The sequence below is a fragment of the Colossoma macropomum genome, unplaced genomic scaffold (assembly GCF_904425465.1).
Source record: "Colossoma macropomum unplaced genomic scaffold, Colossoma_macropomum, whole genome shotgun sequence".
In the NCBI taxonomy this organism is placed as follows: domain Eukaryota; kingdom Metazoa; phylum Chordata; class Actinopteri; order Characiformes; family Serrasalmidae; genus Colossoma; species Colossoma macropomum.
The window spans coordinates 14354883-14372588 of record NW_023494801.1 but is presented as its reverse complement, the minus strand read 5'-3'; the positions used below and the strand labels follow the sequence as shown (position 1 = coordinate 14372588).

At 39.9% G+C, this 17706-nt stretch overlaps 1 long non-coding RNA gene across 1 annotated transcript; it reads right to left on the bottom strand.

The window, feature by feature from the left end:
* Positions 1–3359: 3359 nt before the first annotated feature.
* On the bottom strand, positions 3360–12754 carry LOC118821858. The gene is made up of 3 exons (XR_005008365.1): positions 12349–12754; positions 4446–4514; positions 3360–4058 (listed from the first exon to the last, which is right to left on the bottom strand). It is a non-coding gene; the product is annotated as an uncharacterized LOC118821858 (long non-coding RNA).
* Positions 12755–17706: the final 4952 nt, after the last annotated feature.

Here is a 17706-nt window from a genome sequence, read left to right as displayed (position 1 = left end):
TTACTCCACTGGGTAACCAAATTAGCAGCTCATATGTTTGATACACCATATTGTTCGAAGTTGTATGAAGTCATACACAAGGTGTAATTCATATATTTGCAGCATTTATATCATCTTCGGATATTTTTTCCTGCTGTCATTTTTTTCTATGCATCTAAACATCTGTTGTTTGTCTAGTTAGGGTTATTTACTATATATTTGAGTTTCTTATTTGCATTGTATATTTTAAGCCTATGAAAATTAATGTTTAACTAGTGATTATGGATATAGCCTACTTGATGTCTCACCCATCCTGTTCTAGTAGCACAAAATGTTTATTGAGGAGTGAATCCTGGGATCCTCACCTGTTATAATTTTCATCATAAATCTGTTCTCTGTGTAAAATTAGGGGCCAAGAGAGGAGAAAACTAATGTAGCTATGCATATCATGATAACGCCACCAAAAATCAATTACCAGTCTCTTTTTCACCTTGCTCTGTTTTATTTTCGTGTCCAGTGATTCAGTGTAACCATCAGCTGAAGTGATGTTCAATGTGATGCGTTATCTGCATTTTGATTTGTTTGACGATGAGATGCTTTCAGCTGTTCGAATGAGTTGCGGGTTACAAATGACGTAGTACTTAGGGCTGGGATGTAATGGAAAACAAGTATTGAGAACACATTCAGAATACAGAAATTAATATCTGTATTCAGTCCAAGTTACATTTTGTAAAAGCAGAATTCTGAATACAGTTACTTCTTACATTTTAGGAGAAGACTTTTAGAATACTTACCCACTAAATTAAAAAAAAAAAAAAAATACAATACTCAAAAAAAACCAATGCTTGCTTGTTAACTATTTTTAAATCAGTAGTTGGCATTTACTATGCTCATTAGATAAAACACTTTCTTTACAAGCACTGAAATTCCTGCTAAACCTGAGTAGACTGATAAATCATGATGAGCCAGTTACTTACCTCAGCATTACTGAGATCTTTGGAGGAATGAGCAAACTAATAATCTCCTCAGTAGTGGACATGTTTGCGAGTGCTAAGTTTTGCATTGTTGTTGTACTGACCTACTGCTCAGGGGAGTGTGTGAGCAGCAGTGGACTGAAGCAGGCAGTGAGAAAAAAAGTTGAGAATTTTGTAATTTTATTTAAAATTGAATAAGCGATCAAACATTAAGCATATTAACAGAATAAGAACACAAAAAAACCTGCCAACCAGTAACAGTGAAGAATAGTGTGTAAAAAATTCCCTTGTCACTCATTTAGATGTATTCTAAATATATTACTTTTTATGCATTATTATGGAATACTTTTCTGAATACATTTAGGACAATGTATTCAGTTTTTTAGCCATCACTGCCTTTTTAAAGTATTTTGTCCAACACTGCTTGCTTACATAATGATTTGACCTTTTTTTTTTCCAAACTGTCCTAAACACACGTTTTGAAACTCTTTTGGCCCAAAGGTTGTTTAAACAACTGAAAGGCTTGAATGCTGACATCATCACAAGAGGATAAACATTAGGACTTTGTCACTAATGTCAAGGTAATGGTCTCACCAATATTTGCATATCACAAACATGTAAGTTGTTAACATGTTAAGTCATTGCAACCTGACAAAGAAAACATTTATATTAATTTGAAAAATAGCTAAAAAACCTAGGTGTTAAGCTAGGTGTCCTCAAACTTTTGATACACATTGTGTACGCAAGTACTACATTTTAAGTGAACAGAGTTTTAACACAAAATAATAAATGTACTGCATTACACCTTTTTCTTGATATGAAAAACTATTTAATAATGCTTTGGGTTTTTTTCAGGTATTTATTTTACTAAATAATTTGACAGTGTTTTGTTTTGAACACTTTTCCAAACTATAGTTACAAGCACAAATTGAAACTTTTCATGTCCAAAGGTTGTTTATACAGGCTCTGAGTGCTGAAAAATGCTGAGATAACAAGGGGACCAATGTGTGGACTTTTTATATAGTTTAACTCCAACACTAAGTCTAATATCACATTTTTCAGCCTCGCCCCTTACCTTTAATACAGCCTCCATTCTTTTCAGGACACTTCATTTCAATTTTTCAAAGAAATCTCCAGGGATATTTTTCCATAGCTCTAAAGTTCAGTTTTCAGTGTTGTAGTGCAACTTTTCCTCAGGAAAGAAATCACAATAGCTATTAAATAGATTTAGAGATCTGATCTCACGGCAAGTATTCCAACCTGGAAATGGAATAACTTTAAAATTTGGTAAAATATAGTTAAAGAAAACCCTCATGTATATGAACACTACATAATAGAAGTAAAAAATGAGGGTAAAGAGCAGACACTTACAATGTGTTTCTAAGCATCCCTGCCTCACTCACAGCCTGTGATATTGTAGGGTGGAGGGAACAGAGAAGAAGGACAGACAACTTGGAATTCATGCACATAGAACAGCTTAATTTAGCAATAATATCTGTCTGCAGAGCCACAGTTTCATGCCAGCAGTTTCACGCCAGCAGTTTCACTCCAGCAGGTTCAAGCCAGTGGCGTTCAGCGCATGGGCCAACACTTCTTTTGGTTTTTCTTAGCAAATTTTCGGCTAATCAACATTTCAGTCGTTTTATGTGGGTTTCCAATAAATTTGTGATAAATTTGCCTTGGGCAACGTCATATTTTAAGCTTTAGGCTAAAACAAACTTTGGTTTGAACACGTATAGAGATTCACAGGGTAAATATTACACAAACTACAGCTGATGTGGTCTGGGTAAACTATTGGCTTATGTAGACATATGGCTAGCTCCATTAACTTACCCTTAATACGGGGGCTTTATGTGTACACTTACATTACATGTGCAGAAATAAAACTTTACCTTAAGCAGGGTTAAACGGATAATTAAGCTTTAGGCTAAAACTAACTTTAGTTTTTGGACATATCCCTGCTGGAAAATAGAAACCATTAAGTGTTTCTTTTGCTTTCTGACAGTTTTGAAATGTGTTTGTGGATTATGATTAACTGGTACATTGGCAAGGGTATCCCTTCCTGAATGGTAGTATGCATACCGACACATACAACCAGCACAAACAGTTGCTGTTTACATCAGAGACATTATAAATGAGGAGACTGGCCACTGGTTGAAATATGAATGAAACGCTCATAACACTCAATTTTCCTATAAGGACTTTGTTTACATGGCACAATCGTGCTGTCCTACTGTGCATGCATTCCACTGGCCTGAAACTGCAGGTGTAAATCTGCAGCTCTGCGGTCAGACCCTTCTCTTATTTAGAACTGACTAGCCAGGAAGGAGGAAGGAATTATGCTCTTTAAACCTCTAGCACCCACCTCTCGCAGTCTATAAAATCCCACCAGGTGTTATAAATCAGGACCCAAACCTGGGTCCTGGTACACTCCCAAGCACAGCACCTACCTGAACTGCTTACATAATCTGTAAGCATTCAAATCACATACTTGAAAATGCCACAAAAAGCCGTTAAATACTGTTTTAAGAATTAAATACAGCCCATCAAAGCATGAGCAAAGCATCATGAGGACCAAAGCGTGCTCTAACAAAATATAGCTATTCTCGCCCCATGTCACCGTCCCATGGTGACCAGTCCCCAACACAAAACACCCACCACCAAAGAATAACACAAATAACACACAACACATCTTTACACTAACATACAATGACATTTACTGGTGGTTTTGCTGGTGACTGACTTTAGCTGGATGATGGTCAATTTCCTGCCATTTGATGTGTCCCTCTTGGTGTGCGTGAGCACGTCTGGTCGCAGTAGGGATATCAGCAAACCCATGATGGCGAGTGTGATGAGCTGTGTCCCATCCGCACAGCACTCAACCCACAGCCTGCGGCTGTTGCTGAAGCTCCCAGCAGGAATCTGTTTACCTGCTGACCCAGGCTTGCGGTGATGTTGTGCCTTGCCATGCCATCTTCCCCATGGAGTTTCGCAGTGTTGTCCCTGCCATCACAGTCTTTTACCAGGCTCTGCCTCTTTCATGGTTCTTTAAAGCATTGTTCTTTTCCAGACCACTGGGACCGGAATATCCCACTTCTGACACCACTGTGGAGTCAGTGCAGAGTAAGATACAGATAAGGGAATGATTCAGCTGCGAGTAGTGCTCTTTTATTAAACACTAGCAGAAAAGCTACACACAAAGCACTGAACCCACACCACTAACCATTAGATTCCACCCCATAGTGAGCTACCCCAAGACAAAACACCCAGAATAACACAACACAGAACACACACACAACACAGAATAACACAAAAAACACACATCTTCACATTAACAAACAATGACATTTAAACAACATTTAAGTCCCTTTTATGGGGTTCATGCACCTTCCATGAGGCTTTTGCATGGCCATCTGCATAGCCACACCTCCAGAGCCACTCATGGTCAGTAGCAGAATGCTACAATAATTTTAAGAAACTAACAATACTTACTGTGCCCCCAAAACAAAACGCAATATCTTGTCATTTGTGCCTCTTCTGATCGTTCTATGAACGGGACAACTGAGGAAAAAGTATTACAGATGGTCAGGTCAGCTAGATGTAAAACCACTTTGATTTCAACTATTAGCACTAGCTACCACAACCACAGATAATGTTAATGTAAGATAATGCAAGATAATGTTAGTCTTAGCCTTAGATGAACTAATATGTACCGTCTACACAAGTCTTGTGCTGTAGGCTACTGCACACCAACCACTTTGCATTAAACATCTTTTTTATACACTAATGTGTCAAAATCTGTGCTAAATACTTTGAAAGGCACATTACTCAAGGCAATACTCTAGCTTCCACCCATTCATCTGAAAATTACACCTGTGGATGGAAGAATTAAAGTGGCAGCAAGGTGGACAAAATGATAGACAAATTAAATCGTCTTATTTTTTTCTGACTCAAAAAAATGAAAAACTTGTACTTAATTACTTAATTTAGACTGGAAATGAAATAATCGAAAAGGTCTCTGTCTTTTTACATAATACTGTATATTTTACCCTGTATGTAGAAGTTCTATAGTGACTTTCAGTGCACTATTCTCCATTCCCTAAGACCAGACTGAAACCTATTGCTTGGGCTGCCGCTTGTATTCTCAGTCAGTGTTGCATCTAGGCCTTGAAGTTAAAGAATAAAGTATCTTGTTTCTCGACACTTCACTGTCCAGAATACCTTTATTAAAAACTAGCACTCCCTATCCCCTCTCCTCCCCTTATTTCTCCTGCCTGCATTGCTCAAGGGCTGCCACTCTTGTGTTGTCTGAGGTCTATCCAAGCTCATTCCCGAAGTGGATGGCAGCCTGGATGATGGCAATATGTCCTATCTTTCAACCAGCTGAGCCTACATATTGCAGCTAAATTTGTGTACGGAGGTAAATACGTTCATGCGCAGATGTCTGATCAATTAATGTTGCTTTTTCATTTTTTCATTTTCATTTTCCTGGTGTTGCAACCATGTGTCTTTGCATGTGCCCTATGATTCATCGCAATCTTTTTTTTTTTCTCCGCTTCCTCCTCTCGTCTCAATTAGAGGAGGGTTTGTTATGAGCTGAGGGATCAGGCATCCTCCTAATAAAAGCATCACTCTCTCGACGACTCCAACACACAGCTCTGACTCGCGTCTCTCCTCATTAAACACTCTTAATCAATGCTCTCCTGCTCCTGCTGCGGCTGCTGCCACGGTAACAGAGGCTCTGTGGCGTCAGCGCTATGCGACGTTCAAAGAAACCCTTGCCCAGCTTCCTCTCCGTTTCCTGACAAACAATGAAGCTGCGATTTGATTAAGAGGCACGGAGGAAGTGCGCTGGAAAGGTCAGTGGGCCTCTGCCGGCACAGCTCCAAAGGAGGCAGTGGGCTGTTATGAGTCAGGGTGGCTGTCGGAACAGGTGGCGGGGATTTGGCTGCCCTCTGTGTGCCAACCAACCCGTGCATGGTCTTATCGACTGGGGGGCTTTAATTGAAAGCCAAGGCTTTTAAACTCTCCCTCCGGAATGATCCGGAATGACATTCCTGCCCCCTCTAAAGGCCAGATTACAGATTCAACAAACACCAGCATGTTCTTACAGTGCTGCTTGAAAGTTTGTGAACCCCTTATAATTTTGTGAATTTCTACACAAATGTGACTTTAAATATGATGAGATCTTGATTTAACTTGCTTTTAAAAAATAGATAAAGAGAACCCAATAAAACAAATAACGCCAACAATTATATAGTTTTTCCTCCATTTATTTAACAAAGTGGTCCAATACTAAATGTCTTTGTTGGTAAAAGTATGTAAACCTCCAGAATTTTCAGTTTGGTTTAGGGGGTAATTAGGGTCAGGAGGTTCCATCAATTGGATGACAATCAGGTGTGAGCATGGCTGACCCCACCCGATTTAAGAAATGTCAACCTGAGCCTTCAGTATGGTCTTTACCACACACATCGGTCATTGCATGCCATGTCTCAGTCAACTGAGATTTCTGAGGACCTCAGAAAGTAATTTCCCAGTGCTCATTAGGCTGGACGAGTTTCCAAACGTATTTCTGACAAGTTTGGACTTTATTGATCCACTGTCAAGCAGATAGTGTACAAATAGAGGGAATTCAATACCATTGTTACCCTTTCCAGGAATGGTCATCCAACAAAAACGACTCCGAAAGTAAGATGTAGAATATTCTGGGAGATCACAAAAAACCCTAGGGTAAAATCTAAGGATCTGCAGGCTCTCTCTCTCTTACACTGGCTAATGTTAGTGTTCACAAGTCCACAATCAGGCAAACACTGAACAAGAATAAGATGCATGGAATGACGGCATGGAGAAAGCTACTACGCTCCAGGAGAAACATTGCTGTCCTAAAGACCACCTAGACGAGTATGAATACTACTGAAATGTTGTTATGTGGATGGATAAGGCAATTTTTTTATGGTTTAAATGAGAAATGTTACATTCGGCAAAGACTGAACACTGCATTCCAGCATAAAAACCTCATCCTCGCTTTGAAACATGGTGGTGGCAGTATCATGATTTGGGGCTGTTTTGATGCTATTGTCCAGGACATCTAGCGATCATTTGATAGAGCTATGAATTCTGGGTTGAAATAAGAAATTCTACAGAAGAATGTTAGGGCATCCATGAAACATTGCAATTTGGAAGTCCAGTAATCCAAAAAACAAGGTTGTGGCAGAATCTAAGGTGTGGTGTTCATGCAAGAATGCCCACCAACATTACTACTGTTATGAATTAAATAAAGATCTGATCATATTTTAGGTTACATTCGTGTCAAAATTCACAAAATGAATTTTGTTTCATCAGTTCTTTTTCTAAATGTTTGAAAACAGATGAGCCAAATGTATCAGTGTGAATAGAGGAGAACATTGTAGAAGTGTATGTAAGTGTTTACAGGTAAAACACTATTAGATTACACATCAGATACAAATAAATAAATATAGTAAAAAGTATTTTTTGTTGTTTTATTATTTTTTCATACTGTAAACATTGCAAACTACGTTTTTGGATAGTAACTGTAAATATAGGGTATCCACAAGTAGAAATTTGAAAATGGTTAATTTAACACGTTAATAAGCATAAAAACTGGCCACTTATCTCAATGTAATTAAATATAAAACATACTTTTGTATAACAAAATTGAGGTAATAACTCTCAACTGAAGTAATGTAGTAGTCTAAGGGAGTAAGATAGTTTGGGAGGCAACTCTTTGCTTGTGTTTTCCGAATGTCCGTAAACTCCTACAGAATGCCTCGAGAGCTGCGGTTATCAATCTGAAAAGGTCTATCACTGTGTAGGTCATCTCAGCACTTGGGGCAGCAGATGGCTGATGTTAGAGCTACAGGTTAATGATCAGGGCGTCCCTGGCTCCAGGCCCAGTTACAGCAGGGAAGGAAATTTGGTGACCAGAAGGCTGTAGGTACCACACTAGCTCCAGGGGTGCTACAACATGTTACCTGCTGTGGGGCCTAGGACCCTCGCTCATCCACCAGATTCTCATTAATCAGAGGTTGTTCTCAATGGATACACCTTGTTAATTAAGAGCGTGACTATAAAAGCCCATATGGAGTCTCCTTTATTTGATGGGCTCTTGCACACAGTTGGAGTCTCTTCTAGTAACTCTTTTGAGATAACGGGTACTGGAAACATAAACACATGATATGATACATATGCATTGTAACATAGAAGCTTAGTGCTCATCCTAACTTAATGAGCTTTTGAAATAGATGTTGTTAAATGTAAGCAAACAAAAACCAGCTAATAAATCTTCACAATGCAAACACTGACCAATAAAACATGTCTATTGATTTTGTATGATTTGAGTCTAGAGGGCATGCAGAGATTATTTCCGTGCATAGCTTGTGTGTGTTTGTTTATTCAGTGTGGGGACACAGGTGGTGCTGAAAGAGGCTCACGTTCAGCTCCGGTCAGACACAGGGGTTGCGACCTTGAGGCTCAAGTGCCGTTAATGTGCAAACTGCTTTTTACACCTCCAGACCAGACAGACTGTTGCCTAGCAACCAATGGCACTTCAGGGAATAAGAATCAGACTGACCTTTCTGACTTTGCTGTTGTGGGATGCAGCGAGGTAGGGGTCAGTGTCCTACCAGCTTTGGTCTTTAAGCCCACACTTTACAACTAGGTTAACATAGCAATGTGTCAGTTTCTTGTGTTTTTGCACTCTTGTAATTAGTGTCACTAAATTAACTGTCTCGGTCGTGACATCATTTGGATTCGGTCTTGTCTCGATCTCTGGGTAAAGTGTACTTGGAAATTGTTCTCGAGACCAGGTGAGTGTGATGCCTCCATCTGAGGTAATTAATAAAAATAGTTCTTTATCTACATCAGGGGCCTCACAGTACTGGGCCTGACATGCGCCCGATTCATTCGTGACACATCGATAGATACAGCATGTCAGAATTATGAAATGAACAGAATTTTTAAACGAATCCACTGAGAATGCAGAAGTTACTACTGTCCAATCTCAGCACTTCACTCACAAAAACTTCACTTGCATTCAGCAGAAATTCCAATGCTGTCATAATAAGGGTCCCATACAATTCTATACCTAAATATACATGTACTACTGCTACTACAACAATAACAATAATAACAATAATAATAATAATCATCATCATCATCATCATCGTCATCATCATCATCAATAGTATAGTAGTGGTTTGTGGTGACAGAAGACTCGCTAAGCATTTAATAAGATGCACTTAAATGAGTGCATATATGTAGTATACTAGCGAAAAATACTAGACACTTTTTCATACATTTTTCCTACAGCCCCTCTTGGAGAAGACCACTTGGCTAGCGGAACCCAAATTGGAATTTGAGCCCCCTGCTTTATTTTTGCAGTATTAATGTTATTATTATATTATTGAATTTTATGTTTTATAAAATATAAAATCTAATATTATTTATTAATGTTTATCATGTGTATTGAATGTAATTTATTAAATTTACAATAACTACAAACAAATTTAAGTTTTCTCTCTTTATTTTTATATTCTAAAAAAATCTTAATCTGGTATCTGGTATCTTGGCCACTCACACACACACTCATACTTGGCCACTTATCTTGGTCTTGACTTGACCATGACTATTGGAGTTAGGTCTTAAAGGTGCCATAGAATGGAAAACTGTATTTACATTGGCATAGTTGAATAGGGAGAGTTTGGTACATGCAACTGACATACTGCAAACCTCACACACTGTTGTCGCCTCCTTCAAATGCAAATCCTACATTTGTGAAAGAGGGTGGTAAAACGGGCTAATTCCAAAATACTAAACTGTTAGCGTAACAGAATTGACTCATTAATATTCATACACCCAAAATTTACATACACCTTTAAGCCCAGCAGGAAACAACAACAGAGCATCAAATGAAAAGAAACTATGTGCAGAAATGTACCTTTCCAGACTGACAGGGTTGTCTGCACTTTTCATACCCTTCCCAAAGAGCTGAACTGTCAAAGGGCATGGTTGATGTTAATCTTTAATCAAGGCTGAAGTTGGCTTCCTATTTACCAGTTTCTTAATTTATTGTTCCGTTCCACAAAATTCACAAAACAAGCTGGCAACCAGGAAGACAACTTCAGGACAACTTTAATTCAAACCTTGGATAAAATCAAGAAGGCTTCACTCAGCATTTGAAACTGAAAGAATGGGGCAGGTCCAACTTTATTAGCATCACAACCCCAACAGCAACCTGTAAGTTGCAGCCATGATTGCTGTGTGATTTTATCCACTTTTTACTGGTTGAAGCCAAATCATCTTACATTTAAAGTTTCATAGTGAGCTAACAACTTTAAATTACTTTAACTTGCTACTAGCAAGTTCCAAGTAACTAGCATAGCTAACTGAATAGTATGACGATCTAGCTAATTTACATAGGGGTTTATTTTATTTTCCTGCCTGTCTATTTCGACATGTTACTTCTGTGTGAGCCATCGTGGTGCCTCACTGTAAACCAGCAAATCAGAGCAGAGCTAATTGAAATATGTAATAATGTTCAAAAAAGGGAAAACAGCTCATTTCAGTCTAGGGCATCTGGGCATTTTTTACTCTGACCAAAGATACATACCTTCTATTTAGAATTTCTGCTAGCACCCATATGGGACTGTAGAAATACATTAGCACTAAGCTAACGATGCTTCACATGAATATTTTTGGCTGCTCCAGATATTCGAAGCTTGTAAAAGACATTCCATGTTTTATTTGAGGCTCCAGTTCCCCCTACGACCCAGAAGGATGCGTGTGTGTGTGTGTGTGTGTGTGTGTTTTCCATTTCTAACATCTGACTGAAGTGTATTGGTCAGGCTTCCACTCGTTCTCACAGTCAGTGAGATGTCAGAGTGATGCTTTTTTTCTCGAAATCGCTCCCACTTTTTGAAAATCAAGACAGGATTGGTTGTTAGTTCCTGAATTAAGTCAGTGGTTAATCTGACACATTATGCCTTCAATGCAGTTTCTGAAGGCCCAATCAATGGGAGAGCATGTTTGAGTGTATCTACCTAGATACCACAGAGAAAAAATTCAGATTGATTTTTTTTCTGATGAGCAGTTCAAAAAATTAACCTTTTTCCCAAAATAAACTTAACAAAAAAATACAATTACAATTATTTTAAAGAAAAACTGTTAAGCCCTTTCTGAAGGCCTAGAAGGCTCTGAGGGTTTCCCACTGTGTTGTGGTCCATGCTCAAGAGGCATGTTTAATTTTTTTCTAGTCTACGTAAGTATGGATATACGTAAGGGCTGAACTGGACTTGAACTTTTAATGACATAATGATTTATATTATTGCATCACAAACTAAATGGGACAGGATCATGCAGCAATGCAGGAACTCAAGGGCAGTTCAACCCATCAAGCTATCATTTATGATGGCTAATTAAACCGTCCACAGCCATATCACCTCTTGTCCTGTCCTTACTTCATTTCTTTGCATTAGGGTTGTCCTTGTCAGCTATCGTATGTATTAAGCCCAGTCAAATGGTGATCGTTTGTCAAAGTTTTTATTCTTAGTTTATTTTGCTCTCTGTTTACACCACTGTTGTAGAGGTGACATGAAGAGTCAATACCTGCACAGTTTCAGGAGTTTAAATGTTTGTAGTGATATAGATTTTGTACTGGTAACTGTGGCCTCTGCATGTGACGTCTACCATATCATTTTAAAAGCAGTTTTATAATTCCACGCTGGCTGTTTTGGAGCCTTCTGTCTCCACTTATAGACAGAATACAAAACAAATAACAAAAAATAAATGTTCTGCTTCTACTTTTCATGATTCAGGTAATTCCAAACACATTTAATGATGTAGAGATCTGGACTCCATTGGCCTTAAAACACTGGGAGCTTCTTTGTTTGATTTGCAATTTTTTCATTTTCTCAGTAATGCCTTGTTGACAGCTACACATCCTTTCAGACTCATAGCACTGAGTTGTTTTCTCACTATGGAAGGATGGCTGTGAATTTTTTCAGATACTGAAGCCAGAGCGGAGTTTGAATATCTCCTGTCTCTCAGAGATAACGATTTGAGTACTGTTTATCTGACAGTGACAGTTTCAGTGGTTTATCAGGTCTTGGAAGGTTGTTAGAAGTCAGAAGAAATCTCTTCAGATCACATACAAGATAAGCCCCCTAAAAAAAAATCTTCTTTATATTATCCTTCTGTAGTAGTAGACTCTGAAACACTGTCTCATCTCATCATCTCCCTCATCCATTTCATACGTTCAAACTTTTGTCCAAAAGTCCTTCCATGCATGAAGAATAATTGCAAAAAATGTGTTCCAATCATACAACTTTGAACAATATTCTGTTCAAAGTCCAGGAGTATGCAGAGATATTTTGCTTACGTTGTTCGAAGGTCATCCAAAGTAACGGAACCCTGTACCCCATACAGTTCTGTAGTGATCAAACAAAGAAGAAACTCCAAACCACATATCCGGGCAGCTCTTTCACTTTGATGTTCCAAATTTACATTCCAAGAAATACACCATCCTCTGCCATTTTATATCAGAAGAGAACTCATAACATCCCCATTTGCGCAACTTTAAGACAGTCCAGCCGAGGCATGACCTTTTGTGGCATATGGTGCGGTTCCTTAATATTGGTCGGAACAGCAGGCCGGCCCGCTGACTTTGATTGCCATCAAAGGAGAAGAAAGCGAGGGCTGATGAAGTAGATGAATATGCATGGAATATTCATGACAGTAAAGGTTTCCGTGGGGACGTGGCGCGGGTCAGGCCTTTGAACTCGGCACTTAATCATTTACCTGAGGACTGTTTGAGCATTCAGTGGGGGGAGATTGCCAGAACCCCGTCCACTCTGATATCCCAGGTGAGGCATTAATCAAAGCACTTATGATCTCCAAGCAGAAGGCCAGCGGTCACCCGGAGCCAATCACATCAAACGCGACCGTCCGCCTGGCCCACTGCTGAGAGCTGAAGGTCGGCCAGGTCCGGAGGAAGCTCTAACCTTGACCGCACTTCGAAGGTTAGCACTCGGCTCCAAAGTGGGCCCTCCTACTGCTAAGTCCAAGCTGCTCCAAGCCTAATCAAGCTGCAATCAAAAGATGGATTGGAACAGCAGATCAGTGAAAAGTTCTCAGTGTTTGGTGTGGGCACAAAGGCAGCGGAGAAGCAAGGCAAAACTGAAGTAGACGAAGTAGTGAGCAAAAGCTCAATGGCCACAGGAGGCCGAGTGTTACTATGCCCTCGGGCGCAGGCTGCACACGCGGATATCAGGAGAGGCAGACAGCCAGGGTTATTTTTCTGTTTGTTGCTCAGCCTTTTTTCTCCCTCTTGCTGAGCCACTGCATGTTTTTTTCCAGCTGAGGATGTTTGGACTGTGGATTAAGCGGTCAGGGGAAGAGGGGGAAGGGTGCACGCACACACGCACAAATAGCACACCAGGCTAGAGGACCTTAACCTGTGATACTTCACACTTGTGCCCTGACTACAATGCCATATAGTTCCAAACCTGAATGAGGATTAGTTAGACAGTATTTGTCCAAAACTATTGAGACACCTGCACCTTTAGCAAAATGGTGCCAGAAGCAATGCCATTGAGGACCCCCTTTATGAAGTGTGCTGATACCTTAAACGCTTTTAATTTAAAAACATTTAATTTGGTCTTCATTAATAATCCAATTTTTCAGTTCTGTTGTTGTCTTTATTTAATATGTAAAGAAGTAAAAACGATTTGTAACCAGGCTGTCTTAAAATGTAGAGTTAATCAAACTTCTAATAATTAGTTCAATGATCTACAAAAATCTGTGTATTATTTGAAGTTCAATGACCTCCATTTTAAGGCAGCCTGTGTAATAAAGCTGGAACTTAATAGAATTTTATATAATTTAGCTCATAAGCTACATTTTTGAAAACACATGGATAGGAATATAAGTCACACATCGGGTCACTTTGATTTAATCAAATAATAATAAGCTCGATCTGAACTGCACTCTGAATGGAAAATATCACAGTGTATTCAACAATAAAAGGCAACCTTGTGCATCTTTTATACAGTGATAGAAAACACAGCAGCACACAGAAAGGGTGTTAATAGGGAGTGTCCCCTAGATGTTGGAAAATTGCTGTGAGGATCTGATTGCATTCAACAACAAAAGCAGTCGTGAGGTCAGTCCTGATGTCCACTTTAACTCATCCCAAAGATGTTGGATCATCACTCCAAAGAATGCTGTTCCACTGCTCCACAGCCCAAAGCTGGGAGTGGGGGGGTAGGGAGGACTTTATACCCCGCTAGCTGACTTTTGGCATTGGGCATGGTGACCTTTGGTTCATATGCTGCTAATCCAGTGTGTCAATACATTTCAAAGAGATAATTGATATTGAATTCCACTGTTCCTTGTTATTGCTGATATTAAATGGCAGCAATAACTGTGAAATCCAAGGGTTAAGGTAGCTGACTGTACTGATTAAAAGGGGGTCGTCAGGATGCTTTTTGCATAGGCATAGATTGGGGGGCCGTGTCTCCTTTAATGTTTGAATAGGGATAAATTGCCCTCTTCCATTCCCAATAAGATGTAAAAATATCCATTTGGGTCTCACTCTTTTTGATTTCTTTGATTTCTTAAAGTAGTGAAAGTGTAGTTCAAGGCTCATCATTGCGCATTGCATTGTTGCTGTCCCCAAAGTTGAAATGAAACCCAGACCACTGATATATAATGTATGTTTGGAACTCAGTGAACTTCAAAGACTGAGTTTACAGTGGCTAGCCAAAGGAAGGCTGTCCACCGTACGCAGGCTTTGAAACAGGGTGATAGAATCTTCCCTCACTTCAGTGAGAATTCCTTGTCAGAGCAGGGGCTCATTGGTAATCATAAGGTATCAGGCCTTTGCCAGCTTGCAATTAACACGCATCAATGCACATATCATTTTTGGTGAACGTGCTTCACCCATGATGGCGTACAATGCGAGCATCTTTCTGTCTCCGTGTCTTTGTGCACAGCTCATGTGCGAGTTTTTGGCCCTGCCAAAGCTGCAGAATTCTGCCATCCTTTAGTTGAAAAGACGTGAATCCTACTGTCATTGTTCTTTTGAGTTTTTGCCATGGTAATGTTAGGTTATGGGATGCGTTAGGTGCACCTCGAGCACATCTTTACCTGTAGCAATTTCAGGTGACATTGAAAGGCGCTCGGCATGTCATCCATCCCTCCGCGCTTCACAGTAGGTGTGGGCTCGCGCCTGATGTCTGTCGCTGTGGTGACGCACGCTCGGTCACAGTTGTCAGGGAACCATGTGACATTCTTGATGGAGGGCAGGCTGGCAGCTGTTGTCGCCGGCGACGGCTCACTCTCGCACTGAATCAGCAGCTGGAGGGAGAGAGCGAGGGAAGCAAAGAGAGAGAGGGGGAGATCAAAGTTGGAAGTGGGAAAAGGGATGAGTTCTAAGCCGTATGTGCCTCCTTTTTTCACCCATCCTCCATCTGTCTGATTAAGGATGGTAGAAGAAAAGTGACACACCTGGCCACTTTCAGCCAACAAAGGCAACCTAAAAATCATTTTTTGAGAATAACTTCACAGAATCGTTTCTCCTCAGACAGCTTCTTGTTCACCTTAGTATTTCTCTGTGTATCTGTGTTCACGTTTTGAGTCATGCTTATTTTATGTTAATGGAAAAGTTTGGCAAAAAAAATCCAATTTACACAATTTTCCCCTTTACCCTGAATGTTCTCAATCAGCCAAGACGTTTGGTGTCTGGAGTTTGCTCTTCAGTTTCACACTGGAGCTACTTGGCCAATGTAGCTAACAAGTAACAAGTAAGCTTATAGCTCCCTAATTAGCACTGTGCAAACTGCATGATCTGAATCTTCTCACACTTTCCCCAAACTGTGTTATTAAAGGGGCACTCTGGCCAAGATGAAAAATGTACCCCACTGTTGTAAACATGTAAAAATGTACTTATCTTCTACAGTGATACCACAGTAGTCTCTAGAGTATGATTTCCTAGTTTAAAGACGAGGAAAACCCCCTTTTGATGATGCATCTTAAAGGGAGGAGAAACATTTGAAAAACTACAAGTGCTTTAGGGTGGATACATGAGTGCCGGCTGTTTAAATTTAGGTTTTTTGCTAGCTGGCTAATGCTGGAGGAAGCTGAACAACATGATACGAACACGAACACAAACAGCCATGTTTCCCAGAAATCTGAAACAAACCTGTGCAGGGAGGGGAGGCGAGGCAATTGTTGTTGAAATCTGGACTTATCCTTGCATTTGTTTTTTTTTTCAGGTATTCAAATAAGGCATCAAATAAGTGAATTTTATTGATGTGAAGCACCTTGTGCACTGGTTAAAGTGACAATTTAGGTTATGGAAATCAAATAAGGGAAAGGAGTGGTGCTGTTTGTCCTTGTTTATTCATTACAGTATCAAATATTTTGTTTTAGAATCTGTTAAAATGGAGAATCTTTGGAGGTGGGAGGAGTGGAAACACTGTCATGTCTGTATTTATTAGCCTCTACATCAGTGGTACACCAGTGGATTTCTTTAAAGGGCCCATATCATGAAACACTGAACTTTTCTCACTTTTTTAGTAAAAGAGTTTGAAGTAAGATGTAAACATTGTTTCAAAACATATCACTCACTACCCAGGCCATACAGTCCATATATGGGAACTATGCTGCCAATATGGAACTCATTGTTTCTTTACACCTATTTATCCCAGGTACTTTCTTCCATTTAGCTGCATTAGCCTTGTAGCTCCAAGGCAAAAGAAGCAAACTTTGGAGACCAGGCGTGGCTTATCTGATCAGTTATATTTGGGATGAGAGGTGAATTGTGTAAATTAGATTTTTTGCTAAACTGATCTTTTAAATATGTAATACTTCTCGCCATTCGGGATCGGTGTTAAGGCACCAGCTGCTGTGATAAATACAAATATACCACGTCTGTCCTATGGTGTTAGCTTCAATGTCACAAGTGTCAAGTGGAAATTACTGTTGGCCCTTGTAACGGCTGCCACGGCTCACAGCCACCGCTAAATGGCTCCCAGGGTCAGCCAATGAACACACTTTAATTACACAGCTAAAGTAAACTGTGCTAGGCTGTTGACAGTTTGCATACTGCCTTGTGTAGGCGTCAGATCGCTAGCCCTTCATCACTGTCTGCCTACTGCTTAAATACTTCATATAAGCTTGCTCCTTGCCTATCATTAACGATTAGGGGAGTCCTATGCATGTAAACAGTATTGTCAGGTTTAATGTAGTGCAGCTACTGCTGGGCATATGGGATGCACCCTGCCTTTGTCCAGGAGCTGTGTCAGTACTTACAAAATACTCGTGGCTCACAAAGCAGCCCTGAGGCACTCACAGGGGAATAGAGGCCTATGACGTGCTTGTGTATTTATGAGTCCATTAAGCACAAGGACATGACAGCATTTTAATATTGCCATCCTTTTAGCGTTTCCATCCAGATTTATCACTCGAGCCCTGCAGTGATTCACTGTGCAAACGTGTAGCTGCGACAAAACCTTGTCGACGGATCAAGGCGAAGGGATGACAGCACCTGAGGCAGACACATAAAAAAGTACAGGTTTGCTGAGATTTTTTTTCATCATGCATCTGTTTCTAATCTAATGTCTGAAAATAGCAGTGATTATTCAAAATGCAATGTACAGCGATTGCTGAGGTTCTCCTTTTAACAGTGTGCTTTGAAGTTACCTAATTAGCTGCATCAGTTGAAATAGTACGCATA